Here is a 19,448-nt window from a genome sequence, read left to right as displayed (position 1 = left end):
AGAATTAAACCTGTTGAGTCGACTCTGCCATTTGATCATGGCTGATATGTTTCGCAATCCCATTCTCTTGCCTTCTACCTCAAACCTTTGATCCCTTCACTAAACAAGAACCTAGCTATCTCTGTCTTAAATACTCCCGATGACTTGGCCTCCACAGTCTTCTGCGGCAATGAGTTCCTCAGATTTCCCACCCTCTGGCTGAAGAAAGTCTTTCTCATCTCAGTTCTAAAGGTCTCGTTCCTTCACTCTTAGTCTCTCCTACCAGTAGAAGTACCTTCTACTCTATCCAGGCTTCTCAGTATTCACCCTCCATCTGGCCCTCACCCACCTGGAGAAGAAGGACACCTGCATCAGAATTCTGCTCAGATGCTTCAACTCTGCATTCAACACTATCAGTCCTCAGCAGCTGATTGGAAAGCTGAGTCTGCTGGGCTGAAATACCTCCCTTTGTAACTGGATCCTGGACCTCTTGACTGGGAGACCTCAGTCAGTCAGATTGGGAACAGCATCTCCAACACCCTCACACTGAGCATGGGGCCCCCCCAGGGCTGTGTGCTCAGTCCACTGCTGTTCACCTGCTGACACATGACTGTGCAGCGATGCACAGCTCAAACCACATCATCGAGTTCACTGATGATACGACTGTCGTGGGTGTCATCAGCAGGAATGACGAGTCAGCATACAGAGAGGAGGTGCAGCAGCTAACAGACTGGTGCAGAGCCAACAACCTGTCCCTGAACGTGGACAAGATGAAAGAGATGGTTGTTGACTTCAGGAGGGCATGGAGCGACCACTCTCCGCTGGACATCGGCGGCTCCTCCATGGAAATCATGAAGTGCACCAAATTTCTTGGCATACACCTGGCAGAGAATCTCACCAGGTCCCTCAACACCAGCTCCATATCCAAGAGAATCCAGTGGTGTTTCTACTTTTTGCACAGACTGAGGAAAGCCCACCTCCCAACCCCCATCCTGACCACATTCTACAGAGGGTTCATTGACAGTACCCTGAGCTGCTGCATCACTGTCTGATTCAGGAATTGCACCGTCCCAGAGCGTAAGACTCTACAACGGATAGTGTGGACAGCTGAGAGGATCATCGGGGTCTCTCTCCCCTCCATTACAGACATTTACTCCACACGCTGCATCCATAAGGCTAAGAGCATTGTGGAAGACCCCAAACACCCCTCATTCAAACTCTTCACCCTCCTGCCATCTGGCAGAAGATACCGGAGCATTCAGTCTCTCACGGCCAGACTGTGCAACAGTTTCTTCCCCCAGGCCATCAGGTTCCCTAACACAGTATGATCAGACTCTTTTCCCTCTGAAATTCTTTGCACAACTTCGAATTGCTGCTGGAACAATGTCTATTATTTATCTTTCTTCTATTACACTGCAACTCGCATGTTTTGCACTTCTTATGCACTTTATGCCACCCTTTGTATGATGGTGTAGTTTGTGCTGTCCATGTAGCACTCTCGGTCCCGGAGGAATGCTCTCTCGTTTTTACTGTATCAGTTGTATATGGTAGAAATGACAAATTAAAATCTACTCTACTCTACTATTCTCTAAGTTTCAATCAGATTCACTGTCATCCTCCTAATTCTATTGAATACAGACCCAGAGTCCTCATCTGCTCCTCACATGGCAATCCCTTCATCCCTGGGCTCATTCTTGTGAACCTCCTCTGGACTCCCCTCCAACACCAGCACATCCTTCCTTAATATGGGGCTCAAAACTGCTCACAATATTCCAAATGCAGTCTGACCAGAGCTGTATACAGCCTCAGGAGAAAGTGAGAATTCCAAATGCTGGAGATCAGAGTCAAGGGTGGTGCTAGAAAAGCACAACAGGTCAGGCAGCATCCGGGGGACAGGAGAATTGATGTTTCCAGCATAAGCCTCATTCCTGATGAAGAGCTTATGCTCATAACATCAATTCTCCTGCTCGCCAGATGCTGCCTGACCTACTGTGCTTTTCCAGCACCACACTCTTGTATATAGCCTCAGCAGTACATCCCTGCTCTTGTATTCTAGCCTTCTCAAAATGTACGCGATCATTGCATTTGCCTTCTTAACCACCAACTGAACCTACATGTTAACCTTAAGAGAATCCTGGACTCAGATTCCCAAGTCCTCATGTGCTTCAGATTTCCAAAGCCTTTCCCCATTTAGAAAATAATTCACGCTTCTATTCTTCCTACTAAAGTGCATAACCTCATAATTTCCCATATTGTATTCCATCTGCCATTTCTTTGCTCACTCTCCTCACCTTTCCAAGTCCTTCTACCGCCTTCCCACCTCCTCAATTCAACTTGTCCCTCCACCTCCCTTTGTGTCATCTCCAAACTTAGCAACAATGCCCTCTGTTCCTTGGTTCAGATCATTAATGTATAATGTGAATTGTTGTGGTCCCAACACTAACCCCTGTGGAACTTCACTGGTCACCAGCTGCCACCCTGAAAAAGACCCCTTCATCCCCACTCTCTGCCTTCTGCCAGTCAGCCAATCCTCTATCCATGGTTAGAGGAGCAGGAGAAACGATGTTTCAGGCATAAGCCCTTCATCACTGTATGGGTGGCACGGTGCTCAATGGTTAGCACAGTATCAGGGAACCAGGTTCGATTCCAGCCTCAGGTGACCGTCTGTATGGAGTTTTACATTCTCCCCATGTCTGCGTGGGTTTCCTCCCACTGTCCAAAGAGATGCAGGCTTGGTGAATTGGCCTTGCTAAATTGTTCATATTGTTAGGTGCATTAGTCAGAGGGGAAATGGGTCTACGTGGGTTACTCTTTGGAGGGTTGGTTTGCACTTGTTGGGCTGAAGGGCCTGTTTCAACACTGTAGGGAATCTAATCTAATCAGGAATCTCTTGCTCTGGAAATCCAAATAGATCATATTCACTGATGCTCCTTTGTCTGACTTGCACATGATTTCCTTAAAGAATTCTAACAGGTTTGTCAGTCATGACCTCCCCTTGACAAAACCATGCTGACTCTGCCCTATTTTACTGTGCACTTCCAAGTACCCCACAATCTCGTCTTTAATAATGAACTCTGAAATCATACCAGTAATCAAAGTCAGGATAACCATCCTATAGTTTCCTGTTCTCTGCCTCCCTCCTTCCTTAAACAGGAGTGTTACGTTAGCCATTTTTCAGTACTCTGGGACCCTCCCTGACTCCACCAAAGATCACTGCCAATGCCTCTACAATCTCTGAGCTAACTCCTTTTGGACTCTGGCATGTAGTCCATTCGGAGGAAGTGAGGACTGGAGATGCTGGAATACCAGAGTTGAAAAATGTCATGCTGGAAAAGCACAGCAGGCCAGGCAGCATCCATGGAGCAGGAGAATTGACGTTTCGGGCATAAGCCCTTCTTCAGGAATCTGGCATGTCGTCCATTCGGTCCAGGTGATTAATCCACCTTTAGAGTTTTTAGCTTCGCCAGCACCTTCTCCTTAGTGATGGCCACTACATTCACTTTGGCCCCCCATTCTGCTGAAGTTCTGTTATATTGCTGGTGTCTTCCACTGTGATGACTGATGCAAAATATATATTCAGTTCCTCCACCATTTCTTTGTTCCCCATTACCACTTCTCCAGACTCATTTTTCAGTAGACCAATATCCACTCTTGCCTCTCCCTTATGTTTTATGTATCTCACATCCCCAAGGCATTAGTTACACCTCACCTGGAGGATTGCGTACAGTTTTGGTCCCTTTACTTGAGGAGGGATGTAATTGTATTGAAGGCAGTTCAGAAGAGGGTCACTAAATTGATTCCAGCACTGAGGGGTTTGTCTTATGAATACAGATTGAGCAGTTTAGGCCTCTTCTCACTGGTGTTTGGAAGAATGAGGGTAGAGGCAGCACAGTGGCTTCGTGGTTAGCACTGCTGCTTCACAGCGCCAGGGACCCAAGTTCAATTGCACCCTCGGGTGACTGTGTGGAGTTTGCACATTCTCCTCGTGACTGCATGGGTTTCCTCCCACAGTCCAAAGATACACAGGTTGTATTGGTCATCCTAAATTGCACTGTCGGTGGGTCACAGGGATAGGTCTGATGGGATGCTCTTCAGAGCATTGGCGTGAACCCGATGGGCTGAATGTTTCCACACTGTAGGGATTCTGTGATCTAATTGAGGTATATAAGATGCTAAAGGGGATTGACAAGTAGAGAGGATGTTTCTCCTTGTGGGCAGTCTTGACTGAGAGATCATAGTTTTAGAATAAGGAATAGCAAATCTAAAACAGAGATGTGGAGAAATTATCTATCTCAAAGGGCCATGAATCTGTGGAATTAACTACCCCAGAATGCAGTTGATGCTCGGACATTAAGTGTATTTGCGGAAAATAGACAGACAGATTTTTAATTAGTAATTGGTTGAAGGTTACGGAGTGTGGGCAGGAAAGTGGAGTTGAGGCTGAGTTAAGATCATCCAGGAACATATTAAATGGCAGAGCAGGCTTGAGGGGCCGAATGGCCTCCTCCTGCATCGTTTTTGTTGCCTTATGTTTCTCATTATTGAGGTTTAGTATCATGTGTAAGTTTGAAAATCTTCATCTAGAATTAATATTAACAGATGAAAGTTTGATATTCTACACTACATTCCCTCGTTATTTTAATACAAGTTACATATTGTACAATGTCTTTGTAAAATATCGCTGACACGTCAAATGATGGCGATGACATAGACTGAATATTTATGTAATCAGTAAGAAAATTAAATAATATGTCTGGAAGCATAAAAAACCTTATCAGAATATAGGCTGCTGTATAGATTTGAACTGCACTTTCATTTATTTGCAGAGAATATTAGTGTCCAGAAAGAGTCCAAAATCATTCTGAAAGCGGTAATGGTGGTTTCTTGACAATTTCTCTGGCCAGCTGCTCCCCAAGAGAGTTTCTTTTAAGTAACACAGTAACACTCCATATACTATCTGAAGAAATTGTAATATTCTTCCAATTTATATGGGCCTCCTCTCCCATACGAAAGGACAACATAGCAATTGCAGGCAATTCATCTTTATCAAAATTTAATTGAATAATTGCCTCAGAAGGGATTGTAAATTAGTAGCACACTGTGCAGGGAGACATCATGTCCTGAAATTAAAGAAACTGGAGAACAAGCTGTTGTTGAAGTTTTTAGAATGAAATTATTTTAGGCAAGGATAGAAAGAAAGCCACTAAAACAAGTGCGCTTTAGTTCTCCTTTTAGTTCAGCTTAGTCAACCTTAAGATAAACAAAAAGCTGCTCAGCTGCTAGAACTGTACAGGCTAAGGTTGAAGTTGCATATTCTCTGGTGGATTTGTCACTACCAACTTGATCAACATAAATTTTTCAAAGTGACAGTTTTGAAACTGAAGCTTTTGTGCTCTCCGTTCAGGAACAGACTGCAATTTACCCCAGTGTATAAACCTCAAGTGTGCCGGATCATAATGCAGTGCAATATATTTAAAATATTTTAGTATTATTCATAGCATTGCTAAACGAGTGTGAAATAGCTGTTAAATATGTGAAAGTGAAGTTTGTTTTCAACATCTTTTAAGTTTCCATCAAAAATAACACTATAGAATATCAGCTGTGTTGAAAGGTGTGTCTGTTCATCGCCAGTCATACAACACGGCATGTTCATCGCCAGTCATACAACACGGCATGTTCATCGCCAGTCATACAACACGGCATGTTCATCGCCAGTCATACAACACGGCATGGTCATCGCCAGTCATACAACATGGCATGGTCATCGCCAGTCATACAACACGGCATGTTCATCGCCAGTCATACAACACGGCATGTTCATCGCCAGTCATACAACACGGCATGGTCATCGCCAGTCATACAACACGGCATGTTCATCGCCAGTCATACAACACGGCATGTTCATCGCCAGTGATACAACACGGCATGTTCATCGCCAGTCATACAACACGGCATGGTCATCGCCAGTCATACAACACGGCATGTTCATCGCCAGTCATACAACACGGCATGTTCATCGCCAGTCATACAACACGGCATGGTCATCGCCAGTCATACAACACGGCATGTTCATCGCCAGTCATACAACACGGCATGTTCATCGCCAGTCATACAACACGGCATGGTCATCGCCAGTCATACAACACGGCATGTTCATCGCCAGTCATACAACACGGCATGGTCATCGCCAGTCATACAACACGGCATGGTCATCGCCAGTCATACAACATGGCATGTTCATCGCCAGTCATACAACACGGCATGGTCATCGCCAGTCATACAACACGGCATGTTCATCGCCAGTCATACAACACGGCATGTTCATCGCCAGTCATACAACATGGCATGGTCATTGCCAGTCATACAACACGGCATGTTCATCGCCAGTCATACAACACGGCATGTTCATCGCCAGTCATACAACACGGCATGGTCATCGCCAGTCATACAACACGGCATGGTCATCGCCAGTCATACAACATGGCATGGTCATCGCCAGTCATACAACACGGCATGTTCATCGCCAGTCATACAACACGGCATGTTAATCGCCAGTCATACAACACGGCATGATTAACATTCATACGAAGAATTCCAAATGGAGCTTCTTGGAATAAATTGACAGAAAACAATTTAGTATCAAAATGGAGCTCCTCACAATCATTTTGTGAAGAACTTCAGCTTCAATATTATAAGCATTATTTAAAAACATAAAATCACTTTTTAAAAATAATTGAGCTGTACAGCAAGGATGTAAATGCAAGAAATGGAATGTTTTACTTTCTGGGCACTCAGTATCAATATCACTGTCAGGACAGGTATCCTGGAAATGCGCCAGGTGGGATACAGGGACAATTTGTGTATGTGGTCTTTCCCCAAGGTTGATAATTTGTGTCTCCACTTCTGTCTTGCCTGATCCCAGCAAGGGAGTCAAAAAAGAATATAGAAGTTCAAAATTATTCCACCAACACCATTGTAATATTCCAAATCAAATCAAACTGATTGCAAATCCAAAATCAACCATGAACAGACAGAATCACAGCTTTGAGCAGAACTGCTTATCAACCCAATAATACCTGTTGGATACAATGATATTTAGAAATATTTGGCAGAACCAAAATATATGGCAGCCATAATATTGCCTTTTGATTTGGCACTGACAAGTTTCTTGTCTTTGTGGTCACAAGATAGAGACCTCCAGAAATGTTCACTCCACACTCACTTTAAAGAAAAAGCATCTAAATGCTCAGGCAGGAATGCAAAGATAATTCAAAAAGTTGATTAGTTCAGCAATTGTTTATGTATGGTCAGACAGTGTTTTCAGTATATTAGAAGCCTAACATCCTGATGATTTATTTCAATCTTGCATAGGAGTTAGAACCATTAATCTTACTGTGTGATGAGCTTCATAACGTAATTTAACTCATGAGAACAAATAACTACTCTTTTGTACATTTTTGAATCTTGGATTTATTCCATGAGTGTACAAGCAAAAAATTAACCAAGTGTTGGATTTATACAGTTGCTCCTCATGATAGCAGTCCATCTACTTTAAGGAACATGCAAATCAACAAGTTTTGATTACAATCATCACTAATTGGATTTTTAAGGTCCGGTCTCTTTTTGTCTCTGAATAAAATTTCAGCTTAGAGCACATTGGACCAATGAAGAATAATTAGAGCATTGTCCCACATTGCCCTGGAGGCTATGGCAGTGTTTCCACAGCCTCGGAACAGCATCTGTTCAACAACCTGAATGTTGTTCATTAATTTGCCATAATTTATTAAGAAGAAATGAAAATGAAAAGACTTTAATTTGGTTTTGTGAATTTGTAGTTGAATGGCTATGATGATTGGAATCTCAGTCCTGGTGACCCACTTGAATGAAGTTTGGGTGTTTTCACATTTTAAAGACCATGTGTGAAAATGAGAATCACTGTTACCCAATGCCCCTTATCAAAACTTTAAAAGTGGGTTTGGTTGCATGTTGTGATTAATAAATACCACATCAAGGTTTAAGAAACTGCTAAAAAAAGTTGAAAATTAAAAGAAAACTGAAAGCAGAATTCAAAGCAAATCTTTCTAAAAAGCAAGCAGGAAGGGGTCGGAGGAGCTTTATTGTGCTCATGTAAAATGACCACATTGAAATTTATAAACAAAAATAGAAGTTGCTGGAAAAGCTCAGCAGGTCTGGCAGCATCTGTGAAGAGAAATCAGAGTTAATGTTTCAGGTCTCTGGTGACCCTTCCTCGATTATGGGATCCAAAACATTAACTCTGATTTCTCTTTGCGGATGTTGCCAGACCTGTTGAGCTTTTCCAGCAATTACTGGTTTTGTTTCTGATTTACAGCATCCACAGTTCTTTCAGTTTTTATATTGAACCTTATGACTGATTACTGAGGTGAGCTTGACCCTGCCGTACTGCATTGAAAAGGGTGGGGCTTTCTGCACCAATAATTGTGAAGTTAGATACATGACACAAGATGGAACAACGGTTAACGCAGAATTAAAAGGCCTGAAAAAGAGAATTACAGTCTGGCACAGCCAAGGACTCGCTGCTGCTTCCAAACTATTAAAACCAGAGAATTATTGGGTAGAAAGTACTTTTTTAAAAAAATCGAATATAATATGTGAATCACATTCTCCTTTGAGTTATATTTATATACAAACTATAATTTTTTAAAGTGAAAGAATTTACCAACAAATGGAAGACACCTCGAATTTATGTAAAAAATATTGTTTGTTTAAAAGCATGGACTTAGTCATAGAGTCATAGAGATGTACAGCATGGAAACAGACCCTTCGGTCCAACCCGTCCATACCGACCAGATATCCCAACCCAATCTCGTCCCACCTGCCAGCACCCGGCCCATATCCCTCCAAACCCTTCCTATTCATATATCCATCCAAATGCCTCTTAGATGTTGCAATTGTACCAGCCTCCACCACATCCTCTGGCAGCTCATTCCATACATGTACCACCCTCTGCGTGAAAACGTTGCCCCTTAGGTCTCTTTTATATCTTTCCCCTCTCACCCTAAACCTATGCCCTCTAGTTCTGGACTCCCCGACCCCAGGGAAAAGACTTTGTCTATTTATCCTATCCATGCCCCTCATAATTTTATAAATCTCTATAAGGTCACCCCTCAGCCTCTGACGCTCCAGGGAAGACAGCCCCAGCCTGTTCAGCCTCTCCCTGTAGCTCAGATCCTCCTCTCCTGGCAACATCCTTGTAAATCTTTTCTGAACCCTTTCAAGTTTCACAACATCTTTCCGATAGGAAGGAGACCAGAATTGCACGCAATATTCCAACAGTGGCCTAACCAATGTCCTGTACAGCTGCAACATGACCTCCCAACTCCTGTACTCAATACTCTGACCAATAAAGGAAAGCATACCAAACGTCTTCTTCACTATCATATCTACCTCGACTCCACTTTCAAGGAACTATGAACCTGCACTCCAAGGTCTCTTTGTTCAGCAACACTCCCTAGGACCTTACCATTAAGTGTATAAGTCCTGCTAAGATTTGCTTTCCCAAAATGCAGCACCTCGCATTTATCTGAATTAAACTCCATCTGCCACTTCTCAGCCCATTGGCCCATCTGGTCCAGATCCTGTTGTAATATGAGGTAACCCTCTTCACTGTCCATTACACCTCCAATTTTGGTGTCATCTGCAAACTTACTAACTGTACCTCTTATGCTTGCATCCAAATCATTTATGTAAATGACAAAAAGTAGAGGGCTCAGCACCAATCCTTGTGGCACACCACTGGTCACAGGCCGCCAGTCTGAAAAACAACCCTCCACCACCACCCTCTGTCTTCTTCCTTTGAGCCAGTTCTGTATCCAAATGGCTCGTTCTCCCTGTATTCCATGAGATCTAACCTTGCTAATCAGTCTCCCATGGGGAACCTTGTCGAATGCCTTACTGAAGTCCACATAGATCACATCTACTGTTCTGCCCTCAGCAATCATCTTTGTTACTTCTTCAAAAAACTCAATCAAGTTTGTGAGACATGATTTCTCACACACAAAGCCATGTTGACTATCCCTAATCAGTCCTTGCCTTTCCAAATACACGTACATCCTGTCCCTCAGAATTGCCTCCAACAACTTGCCCACCACTGAGGTCAGGCTCACCGGTCTATCGTTCCCTTCTTAAACAGTGGCACCACATTTGCTAACCTCCAGTCTTCCAGCACCTCTCCTGTGACTATCAATGATACAAATATCTCAGCAAGAGGCCCAGCAGTCACTTCTCTAGCTTCCCACAGAGTTCTCGGGTACACCTGATCAAGAAAAAAAGTCAGGCAACACATGATCAGTAAAGTGATCATGCCTTCAAACATTACAGATTTAAATAGTATGTTTGGGGAACACTATCCAACAAATGCCCTAACTTAAAATATTGCCCTTGGGTTTAGAGGAGATGTTTTAAGCCTGAGAGGCATGTCTGGACTAATTTGTAATGCAGGAAATATGGATTTTGAGAAAAGATTGAAGAAACAGTCTTTCTGACCTTAGGAATAAGTACAAGTAAGATTATGGAAAAGATAGGAATAGAACAAGTTCAGAAAATATAATGGAAATGGTAACTTTTGAGCACTACTTGAAATTAAAATATGACAGTCTGACTAAAGGACACGGTTTCAAATTAGTAAAATACAAATTTGTATCTGATGACACCTTACCCCTCAAAGAGGGTCAATTTATGAAATAAACTTCTGGGTAAGTCAGTGGACATTTGAGTCATGGAATCATTTCAAAAGTTGTTGGTTGATGTGGTCAGGGGTTGAAGTTTGTTTCCTTCTTGCACATCATTGCTTCATGTGGATCTCCCATATATGTCCTTGATGGAGTCCCTTTATTGAGATTGATCCTGCCCATCACACTTGAAATATCATCAAAAACTCTAGCGATTCCACAATGCACTATACTTCATTTCCATCTGTGTGACTTTTGACATACTTGACCAAATTCTATGCAAGACTCACATTTTATGCAAGATCTTGACGACCTGAAGAAAAAGGACCTGACACCTCTTGATAGTTCTTGAAAGATTCCTCAACACCATATCCCATCATTCAAATATTTCTGAAATGATTCCATGAATCATATATTTCCTGACTTCACCAGAAGCTTCTTTTCCACCCACTCTTGCCACAAAGAAACCCTGATCCCTAACCCAATGGTACTCCCGCACCATACCTTCATGGATGTAGGTTTGCTCGCTGAGCTGCAAGGTTCGTTTTCAAACATTTCGTCATCATACGAGGTAACATCATCAGTGAGCCTCTAGATGAAGCACCAGTGGCATGGCCTGCTTTCCATTTATGTGTTTAGGTTTCCTTGGGTTAGCTATGTCATTTCCTGTGGTGATGTCATTTCCGGTTCTTTTTCTTGGAGGTGGTAAATGGCATCCAAGTCAATATGTTTGATGATGGAGTTCTGGTTGGAATGCCATGCTTCTAGGAATTCTCGTGCATGTCTCTGGCTTGTCCTCGGATGGATGTATTGTCCCAGTCGAAGTGGGGCCATACCTTCATGGATCAGTTCTCCAAATGGGAACATTAGCTCTGTCCCTGAACAGTCCTGATCTTAGTTGGTATAACATTTTGAGATCAAGACACCAGAAGCTCCAAAATCAAAGGCCCAGGTAACCTCTGATAACACACACATATCACAAAGTACTCCATAAGGACAAAACAACAAATCTGAACTCTCCATAACTGTGGAGCTGAGAATATTCTGACCAAAGAAGATATTTAATTAAGACTAATAAATGTAAGCATTTGAGAGATAGAGAACAGAAGAAGCCCATTTGGCCCATGTGTCTGTTCCAACCCTTTGAAAGATCTATCCAATTAGTTCTGTTTTCCTCCTCAGTTGGGCAGATAAGGCAATTATTTTTAGCTCCCCTATTCCTTTGATTTTAAGGGACGTTTAATGGGCAGAGCAAGGGGAGACTGATGCTGCACAAAACTACCACTCAATGTTGACATTGTAAGGTTTGAGGAATGTTCCATTGCCTCTCACTAATATTCTCTTCTTTCCTTTGAACTCAAAATTCACAGATTTAAAATAAAAGGTTGTGGTGAATGATGCATTTGAACAGCTAAAGTTCAGAAAAATCTCTGTTTGACAGCAGAGTTTAAAACAAATGTAATCTGGCCTCCATTTAGTGTTAGAACAATTACGACAGTAATGTTTGTTTAATATATCTTCTGAAAATGAGATCAGAACTTTTAGTAATGTTTTGCACTGGTTAGAATGAAAGCAAACATCTGCCATTGATTTTGTAGGGAATGATAGTTAAGTCAATAATACTCCATGTGCCAGTAGTTTATTATTGCAATAATTGTCTTTTTAAATTACTTGTTTAAATGTTTCAGGCTATTAGGAGACAGTTTGAATAGTCTGAACTGTGTGACTGGCTGCAGTATTTCAATCTGTGTTGTATTTTGACACATTATTAATCACTAGGTTGGAAAGTTTGTATATCGGACATTGAAGCTGGTGGGGTCTTATTTTCAGTGATTATTCTTAAACTGTGGTGCACCAGTCAGCGCTCAAGGCATTACATTTATTTTTCATTGCATTTCCATGGAATATCAGACAGCTAATATCTGCAAGGAATCTGGGTCCAGTGAGTTGCCATCTGAAACAGCAAAAAAGCCAAGAGTTGATGAAATCCACTGGAGCGAGTCATGCTGGCATAACCTGATGTTCATGTGACAATGATTCTCAGTGACTGACTGCCCCCTCAAAGGTTGTGAGATAAGTCCCACTCCAGGCCACTGGTACTGACACGACCATTCCTCACACGGCTCACCAATGTTCAGTCCTCCCGTCAGGACTCAGAAATGGTGACACTTGTGTTTCCGCCTGTTTGCGGACTGCCGCTCAGAATCAACTTCTGACCCTATGCCACTTTAAAATACAGTAATGAAAGTCAGGAAAGTGCTGAAAATAAAGTCAGCATGGAGCATCATCTGCTGCAAAACAGCAGCCAAGAAACAAAATTAGATGGGAAGTGAGAGTGGAAATGACACCTTTTCCCGTTTGATGGCTTGCTGTCTGGGGGTTTCTGCTGGAATCGCATGTCTAGTGATGTAGCCTGGGGACTTCAAAGAGCAAAGGTCAGGTTTGTCATTGTTGGCGCACGTAACCCACGTCTGAAAACCCAGAAATGCTGACACTTGGCCTAAACGGTTCGCCAGATTGAACTGTGCCAAATTTCTAGATCATTCTTACAGTGAAGACATTTCTATATTTGCATTGGCATTTTCATATTTGTCTCTGTGCAACAAATCACAAAATCACAGGACAGAAGAGGCCCTTCAACCCATCGAATCTCTACCATCAAAAATATACTAGTCCCACCTCCCCGCATTTGGCCAATAGCCTTGAATGTTGTAACATTTCAAGGGTTCATCCCTGTACTTTATAAAGGTTGTGAGGTTTCACTCCTCCCCTCCCCTCCCAGGCAGCATATTTGAGACCCCACCATCCTCTGGGTGAAAATCCTCCTGTCTTTTATCTTAAAATAATTTCCTTTGTTATTGACCCTTCAACTAAAGGGAACAGCTGCTTTCTATCCCTCCTTGTCTATGCCCCTCATAATCTTATACCCCTCCATCAGGTCATCTTTCAGCCTTCTCTGCTCCAAAGAAAACAACCCGAGCTTATCCAGCCTCTCTTCATCGCTGAAATACTCCATCCCAGGGAGCATCCTGGTGAATTTCCTCTGCAGCCCCTTCAGTGTTGTCTCCTTTTGTTTTTAAGATTTTTTAAAACTCTGGGTAGGGTGGGGGCCGTGGATGGAAATGAATATTGTGAACATATGGAAATAGTTTGAGACTTTCCACAAAATATTTGTGAGCCAAAGGAGAACCTCAGGAAAGATGAAGTACAGACCTGGTCTTTCTGTATCTTCTGTTACAGTAGAAACTAAATTATACTTTTAAAGTACAATTTGTTACTTACAGGCAGAAATGTTGGTGACGCTGAGTGAATAAAAGATTGTCCTTCTGCTTTGTGTCTTTTATCTGAGGAAGGATGTTCTGGCAATGGAGGGAATGCAATGAATGTTTACCAGACTGATTCCTGGGTTGGCAGGACTGATGTACACAAAGAGACTGGATTGGTTAGGACTACATTCACTGGAGTTTAGAAAAATGAGGAGATGATCTGATAGAAACCTATAAAAGGGACAAGATAACTGTAGATAGGATATTGCCAATGATCAGGGTCATTGTCTAAGGATACAGGTAGGCCATTCAGGACTGAGATAAGGAGAAATGTCTTCACCCAGAGAATGGTGAGCCTATGGAATTCTCTGCCATAGAAAGTATTTGAGGACAAAACATTAAATGTTTTCAAGAAGGCATTAAATACAGTTCTTAGAGATAAAGGGATCAGAGGGTATGGAGAGAAAGCTGGGTTAGGGGAACTGAGTTGGATGATCATCCATGATCATATTGAAGGCCTGAATGGCCTCCTCCCTTTTATTTATGTTTTCATGTTGCTATGTAACGTTGCATCAGCTTCTCCAGGTTTCACTGATTTGTGGTGATCAAATTCTGAAGTGTGTAGAGAGCGAGGGGGCAGTTGCATCTCATACATCTGAGACCCAGAAGTCTTAAAGGATGAACCTTTGTATGAATAGGAGGAGAGTAGAGGTGGAGGGAGTCAGTCCCATTACCATTAACTTGATTTAAAGTACAAACTGCAATAGCAGAGCAGTGATTTTTGACAACATGTATTCAGCGGTAGATCAACAAATTGATTTGAAATGCAGTAATTAACTTTCATATCAGGAAATGATTGTTCAATGTCACTTTCTCTTCAGATAACAAGAGAGGGTAAATACAGATCCAAAATTGACTGTCTATAATTTTATTATATGAGAAATGAATAGGAAAGAAATGCAGTCTGAAGGTATTGTTTTGACTGTGATGTTAAGCCTTTGCTTTGAGTGTGTTCAGCCGTTGTACAATAACATTCACACATACCAATATCTACGATTGCAAGCATGCAGTTATCAAATTGCAAGAAAATAATACAAATTGCCCAGGCTATTTTCTAGGCCAGAAATGTGGTTTTAATATATGACACTGAATACACAGTCAGAAAAGTATAGATTTTTACTAAACAACTTGCATTTGTGTCTTTACTATATTACAGCATTCCCAAGACATTTCACAAGTGCATTATTAAACAAATTTTGACACTGAGCCACCGAAGGATTAGAACAGGTTGCTAAAAGCTTGGCCAGAAAGATATGTTTTAGGGAAGAGAAAGAAGCATGGAGTTTTAGTGAAGAGATTCTGGAGCTCATTATCCTTGTCCACTGAAGGTATGATGAAGGATTATGAGAGATTACGAGAAGAGGGAGCGGTAAGGCCATGAAGAAGATTGCCAGCAAGAATGAAAGTTTTAAGATCTAGACATTATTGGGACTGGAAAGGTGAATGGGGCTTCATACAGTTCAGACAGATCAGCTTTACGCAGTATGCAAGGTTGGAGGCTGCTTTGAATAGAATTTAATCTGTTTAGTTTGGAGGTGTAAACAATACAGGTAAAAGTTTCAGCAGCAAATGAAATGAGGCCAGAACAAAGACATATGATGCAGTGGAGACAGAAATAGACAAACCTGGTGAGAGGGAGGATTTTGTAGCCTGAAGATCAGTTCAGATTTAAATCTGCCAGTAAGGTTGTGAATAATCTGCTTTATCTGCTGAGAGGATGGACTCAAACATTAGATTTCCCTACATAAAAATGTAGTTTACCCTGTTTGTTTCAAATTCTTGCCTTATTTTCATTTTACCATAGATTATATCTGATTTTCAAAAAAAATTCCAATGAGAAATAGGTGACATTAGGAAACAAAAGTATAAAATAGTGACTGAGAGTAGCTATTGTCCTCTTCAGCCATCCACACAACTTGCACTGCTTTCAGCATACCATGTTAATCTCTCACCCCAAACCTGTAAGAATATAATTACACAAATGCACATTTCACGATTTGTATTTTGATTGGCATTGAATCAGTTTTCCAAAACACACTCCAGTCACAATTCGAGCTCAGTAACGATGAAAGCAGATGACGTCCCTGAGACACTGTGTGTATGTGAGTGCGAGATTGTCAAAACTAGCCCATTCTACAGCACTGTGTCTGTTGAGGAGTTGTTAGGTCTACAGATCACTCGGATTAAGAGTTCCATTGTTCGACTGTTTTGACAGCACTTGGTGTCGTAAAGAATCTTTACACTTTCAGAATTAAATCTAGGCTCTTTGTGACAAGCTGGAAAGGATTAATCACAACAATTAAGCCCATGCATCAACATTCAGCACTTTCTATCGACCAGGTCTGAGGCAAAAGGTCCAGTTAAAGACTTCATTATGATCTGAGCTCTTTAAACCTAACCGCTCCCCAAAGCACATGGAACCAAATTAAAATGATGGAAGGAAAGAAAGCATCACCACTTATCTACAGAAGCTGTCTATGATGCCGGCAAGGCCCCCGGGTATTGTTTCACACTAATTATTCTTCCATTAGGATGTTGTAACGTAGAAAAGTGACTGCACGATGAAGACTAAACATGATCATGGAAAAGACCAGCTATACAAGCCTCTTTCAACTGCAAATAATTAAACATTAAATTTAAACAGCAGGATTTAAATTACTTTATTTTTAAGAATTACAATTTTAATTGAATTTCCTCTGTCCAAGGTTACTCTCTGGACTGTCTCATTAAAGGACACAGGCAGATGTTTACCACATAGTTATATATCTATACAGTGAATAGTGGATTAGAACCACTGTTCGTGATACATTCATGACTTGTTTCATTGAACTGAGGACCTCCATGTGGTGGAATATTGCTGGTTCAACCCTAATGCTGGCAACTCTAATTATACACCAGCCTGGAACTTAGGTTATTACAAGCGATCTGTATTCTCCCAGTTTCAGTCTATCAAGACATCCTTGACTGTCATTCCTAATGAAAGGCTTATGCCTGAAACATCGATTCTCCTGCTCCTTGGTTGCTGTCTGACCTGTTGTGCTTTTCCAACACCACACTCTTGACATCCTTGACTGCTGTCTTACCCACCCTTATAATTGAGCCAGCGATTAGTCACCAGGTGAATAATCACGGGACTCTTATGACTGAATGAGTGCTTCATCTTTTCGACCTACCAGTCATTCTCCTGTACAGGCCTACAGTACTGAAGATTGCCTCTTCTGAATCAACAAATCTTGGTGCAGCACAATTCCAAGAGTATTGTCCTCACCATTACCCAGACGATCATTTCTCAATTATGAAACTAGATATTGTGGGACATGTTGTCTCCAAAGCCCGACTAATTTTTTTCTTGTCTCAGTGATACTGAAGTGAATTGCTGTTACTTTGTGTACAAAGTTAAAAGTCACACAACATGAGGTTATAGTCCAACAGCTTTATTTAGAAGCACTAACTTTTGGAGTGCTGTTCCTTCATCAGGTGGTTGTCAGTTTTTTCTCTGGACAAGAGTAACTGTGCATACTCCTGTATCTATCAAAAGTTCTGCTGATTAGGAACTAAAGGAGGTAATTGACAAAATAGATGTGGGAAAGAAATACCTCACACTAAGATATGTACTGAGACTTGAGTTCATACTCTGAGTCACAGAGTCATAAAGACGTACAGCACAGAAACAGACCCTTCGGTCCAACCCGTCCATGCCGACTAGATATCCCAAACCAATCTAGTCCCACCTGCTAGCACCTAGCCCATACCCCTCCAAACCCTTCCTATTCGTATACCCATCCAAATGCCTCTTAAATGTTACAATTGTACCAGTCTCCACTACATTCTCTGGCAGCTTATTCCATACACATACCACCCTCTGCGTGAAAACGTTGCCCCTTAGGTCTCTTTTATATCTTTCCCCTCTCACCCTAAACCTATGCCCTCTAGTTCTGGACTCCCCGACCCCAGGGAAAAGACTTTGTCTATTTATCCTATCCATGCCCCTTATAATTTTGTAAACCTCTATAAGGTCACCCCTCAGCCTCAGATGCTCTAGGGAAAACAGCCCCAGCCTGTTCAGCCTCTCCCTGTAGCATATTATAGACCCCCCAGTAGTCAGAGGGAAATTGAGAAACAAACTTGTAAGGAGATCTCAGCTATCTGTACGAACAATAGGGTAGTTATGGTAGGGGATTTTAACTCTCCAAACATCGACTGGGACTGCCATAGTGTTTAGATGGAGAGGAATTTCTTAAGTATGTACAAGATAATTTTCTGATTCAGTATGTGGATGTACCTACTAGAGAAGGTGCAAAACTTGACCTACTCTTGGGAAATAAGGCAGGGCAGGTGACTGAGGTGTCAGTGAGGGAGCACTTTGGGGCCAGCCACCATAATTCTATTCGTTTTAAAATAGTGATGGAAAAGGATAGACCAGATCCAAAAGTTGAAGTTCTAAATTGGAGAAAGGCCAATTTTGATGGTATTAGGCAAGAACGTTTGAAAGCTGATTAGAGGCAGATGTTCGCAGGTAAAGGGACGGCTGGAAAATGGGAAGCTTTCAGAAATGAGATAACAAGAATCCAGAGAAAGTATATTCCTGTCAGGGTGAAAGGGAAGGCTGGTAGGTATAGGGAATGCTGGATGACTAAAGAAATTGAGGGTTTGGTTAAGAAAAAGAAGGAAGCATATGTCAGGTATAGACAGGATAGATCGAGTGAATCCTTAGAAGAGTAGAAAGGAAGTAGGAGTATACTTAAGAGGGAAATCAGGAGGGCAAAATGGGGACATGAGATAGCTTTGGCAAATAGAATTAAGGAGAATCCAAAGGGTTTTTACAAATATATTAAGGACAAAAGGGTAACTAGGGAGAGAATAGGGCCCCTCAAAGATCAGCAAGGCGGCCTTTGTGTGGAGCCACAAAAAAATGGGGGAGATACTAAATGAATATTTTGCATCAGTATTTACTGTGGAAAAGGATATGGAATATATCGACAGTGGGGAAATAGATGATGACATCTTGCAAAATGTCCAGATTACAAAGGAGGAAGTACTGTATGTCTTGAAATGGTTAAAAGTGGATAAATCCTCAGGACCTGATCACGTGTACCCGAGAACTCTGTGGGAAGCTAGAGAAGTGATTGCTGGGCCTCTTACTGAGATATTTGAATCATCGATAGTCACAGGTGAGGTGTCGGAAGACTGGAGGTTGGCAAACATGGTGCCACTGTTTAAGAAGGATGGTAAAGACAAGCCAGGGAACTGTAGACCGGTGATCCTGATCCTCAGTGGTGGGCAAGTTGTTGGAGGGAATCCTGAGGGACAGGATGTACATGTATTTGGAAAGGCAAAGACTGATTTGGGATAGTGAACATGGCTTTGTGCGTGAGAAATCATGTCTCACAAACTTGATTGAGTTTTTTGAAGAAGTAACAAAGATGATTGATGA

General features: G+C 41.9%; 1 protein-coding gene across 7 annotated transcripts in view; it reads left to right on the top strand.

Moving 5' to 3' along the window:
• mecom (MDS1 and EVI1 complex locus) overlaps nt 1–19,448 on the top strand; it is a 1,207,227-nt gene that overhangs the window by 227,501 nt on the left and 960,278 nt on the right. The window lies entirely within an intron of this gene.

The sequence above is a fragment of the Chiloscyllium plagiosum genome, unplaced genomic scaffold, assembly GCF_037043375.1.
Source record: "Chiloscyllium plagiosum isolate Xiang-an unplaced genomic scaffold, Cpla_swu_hap1 HiC_scaffold_13, whole genome shotgun sequence".
Classification (NCBI taxonomy): domain Eukaryota; kingdom Metazoa; phylum Chordata; class Chondrichthyes; order Orectolobiformes; family Hemiscylliidae; genus Chiloscyllium; species Chiloscyllium plagiosum.
The sequence above is the reverse complement of the archived record's forward strand: the minus strand, read 5'-3'. Positions and strand labels throughout refer to the sequence as shown.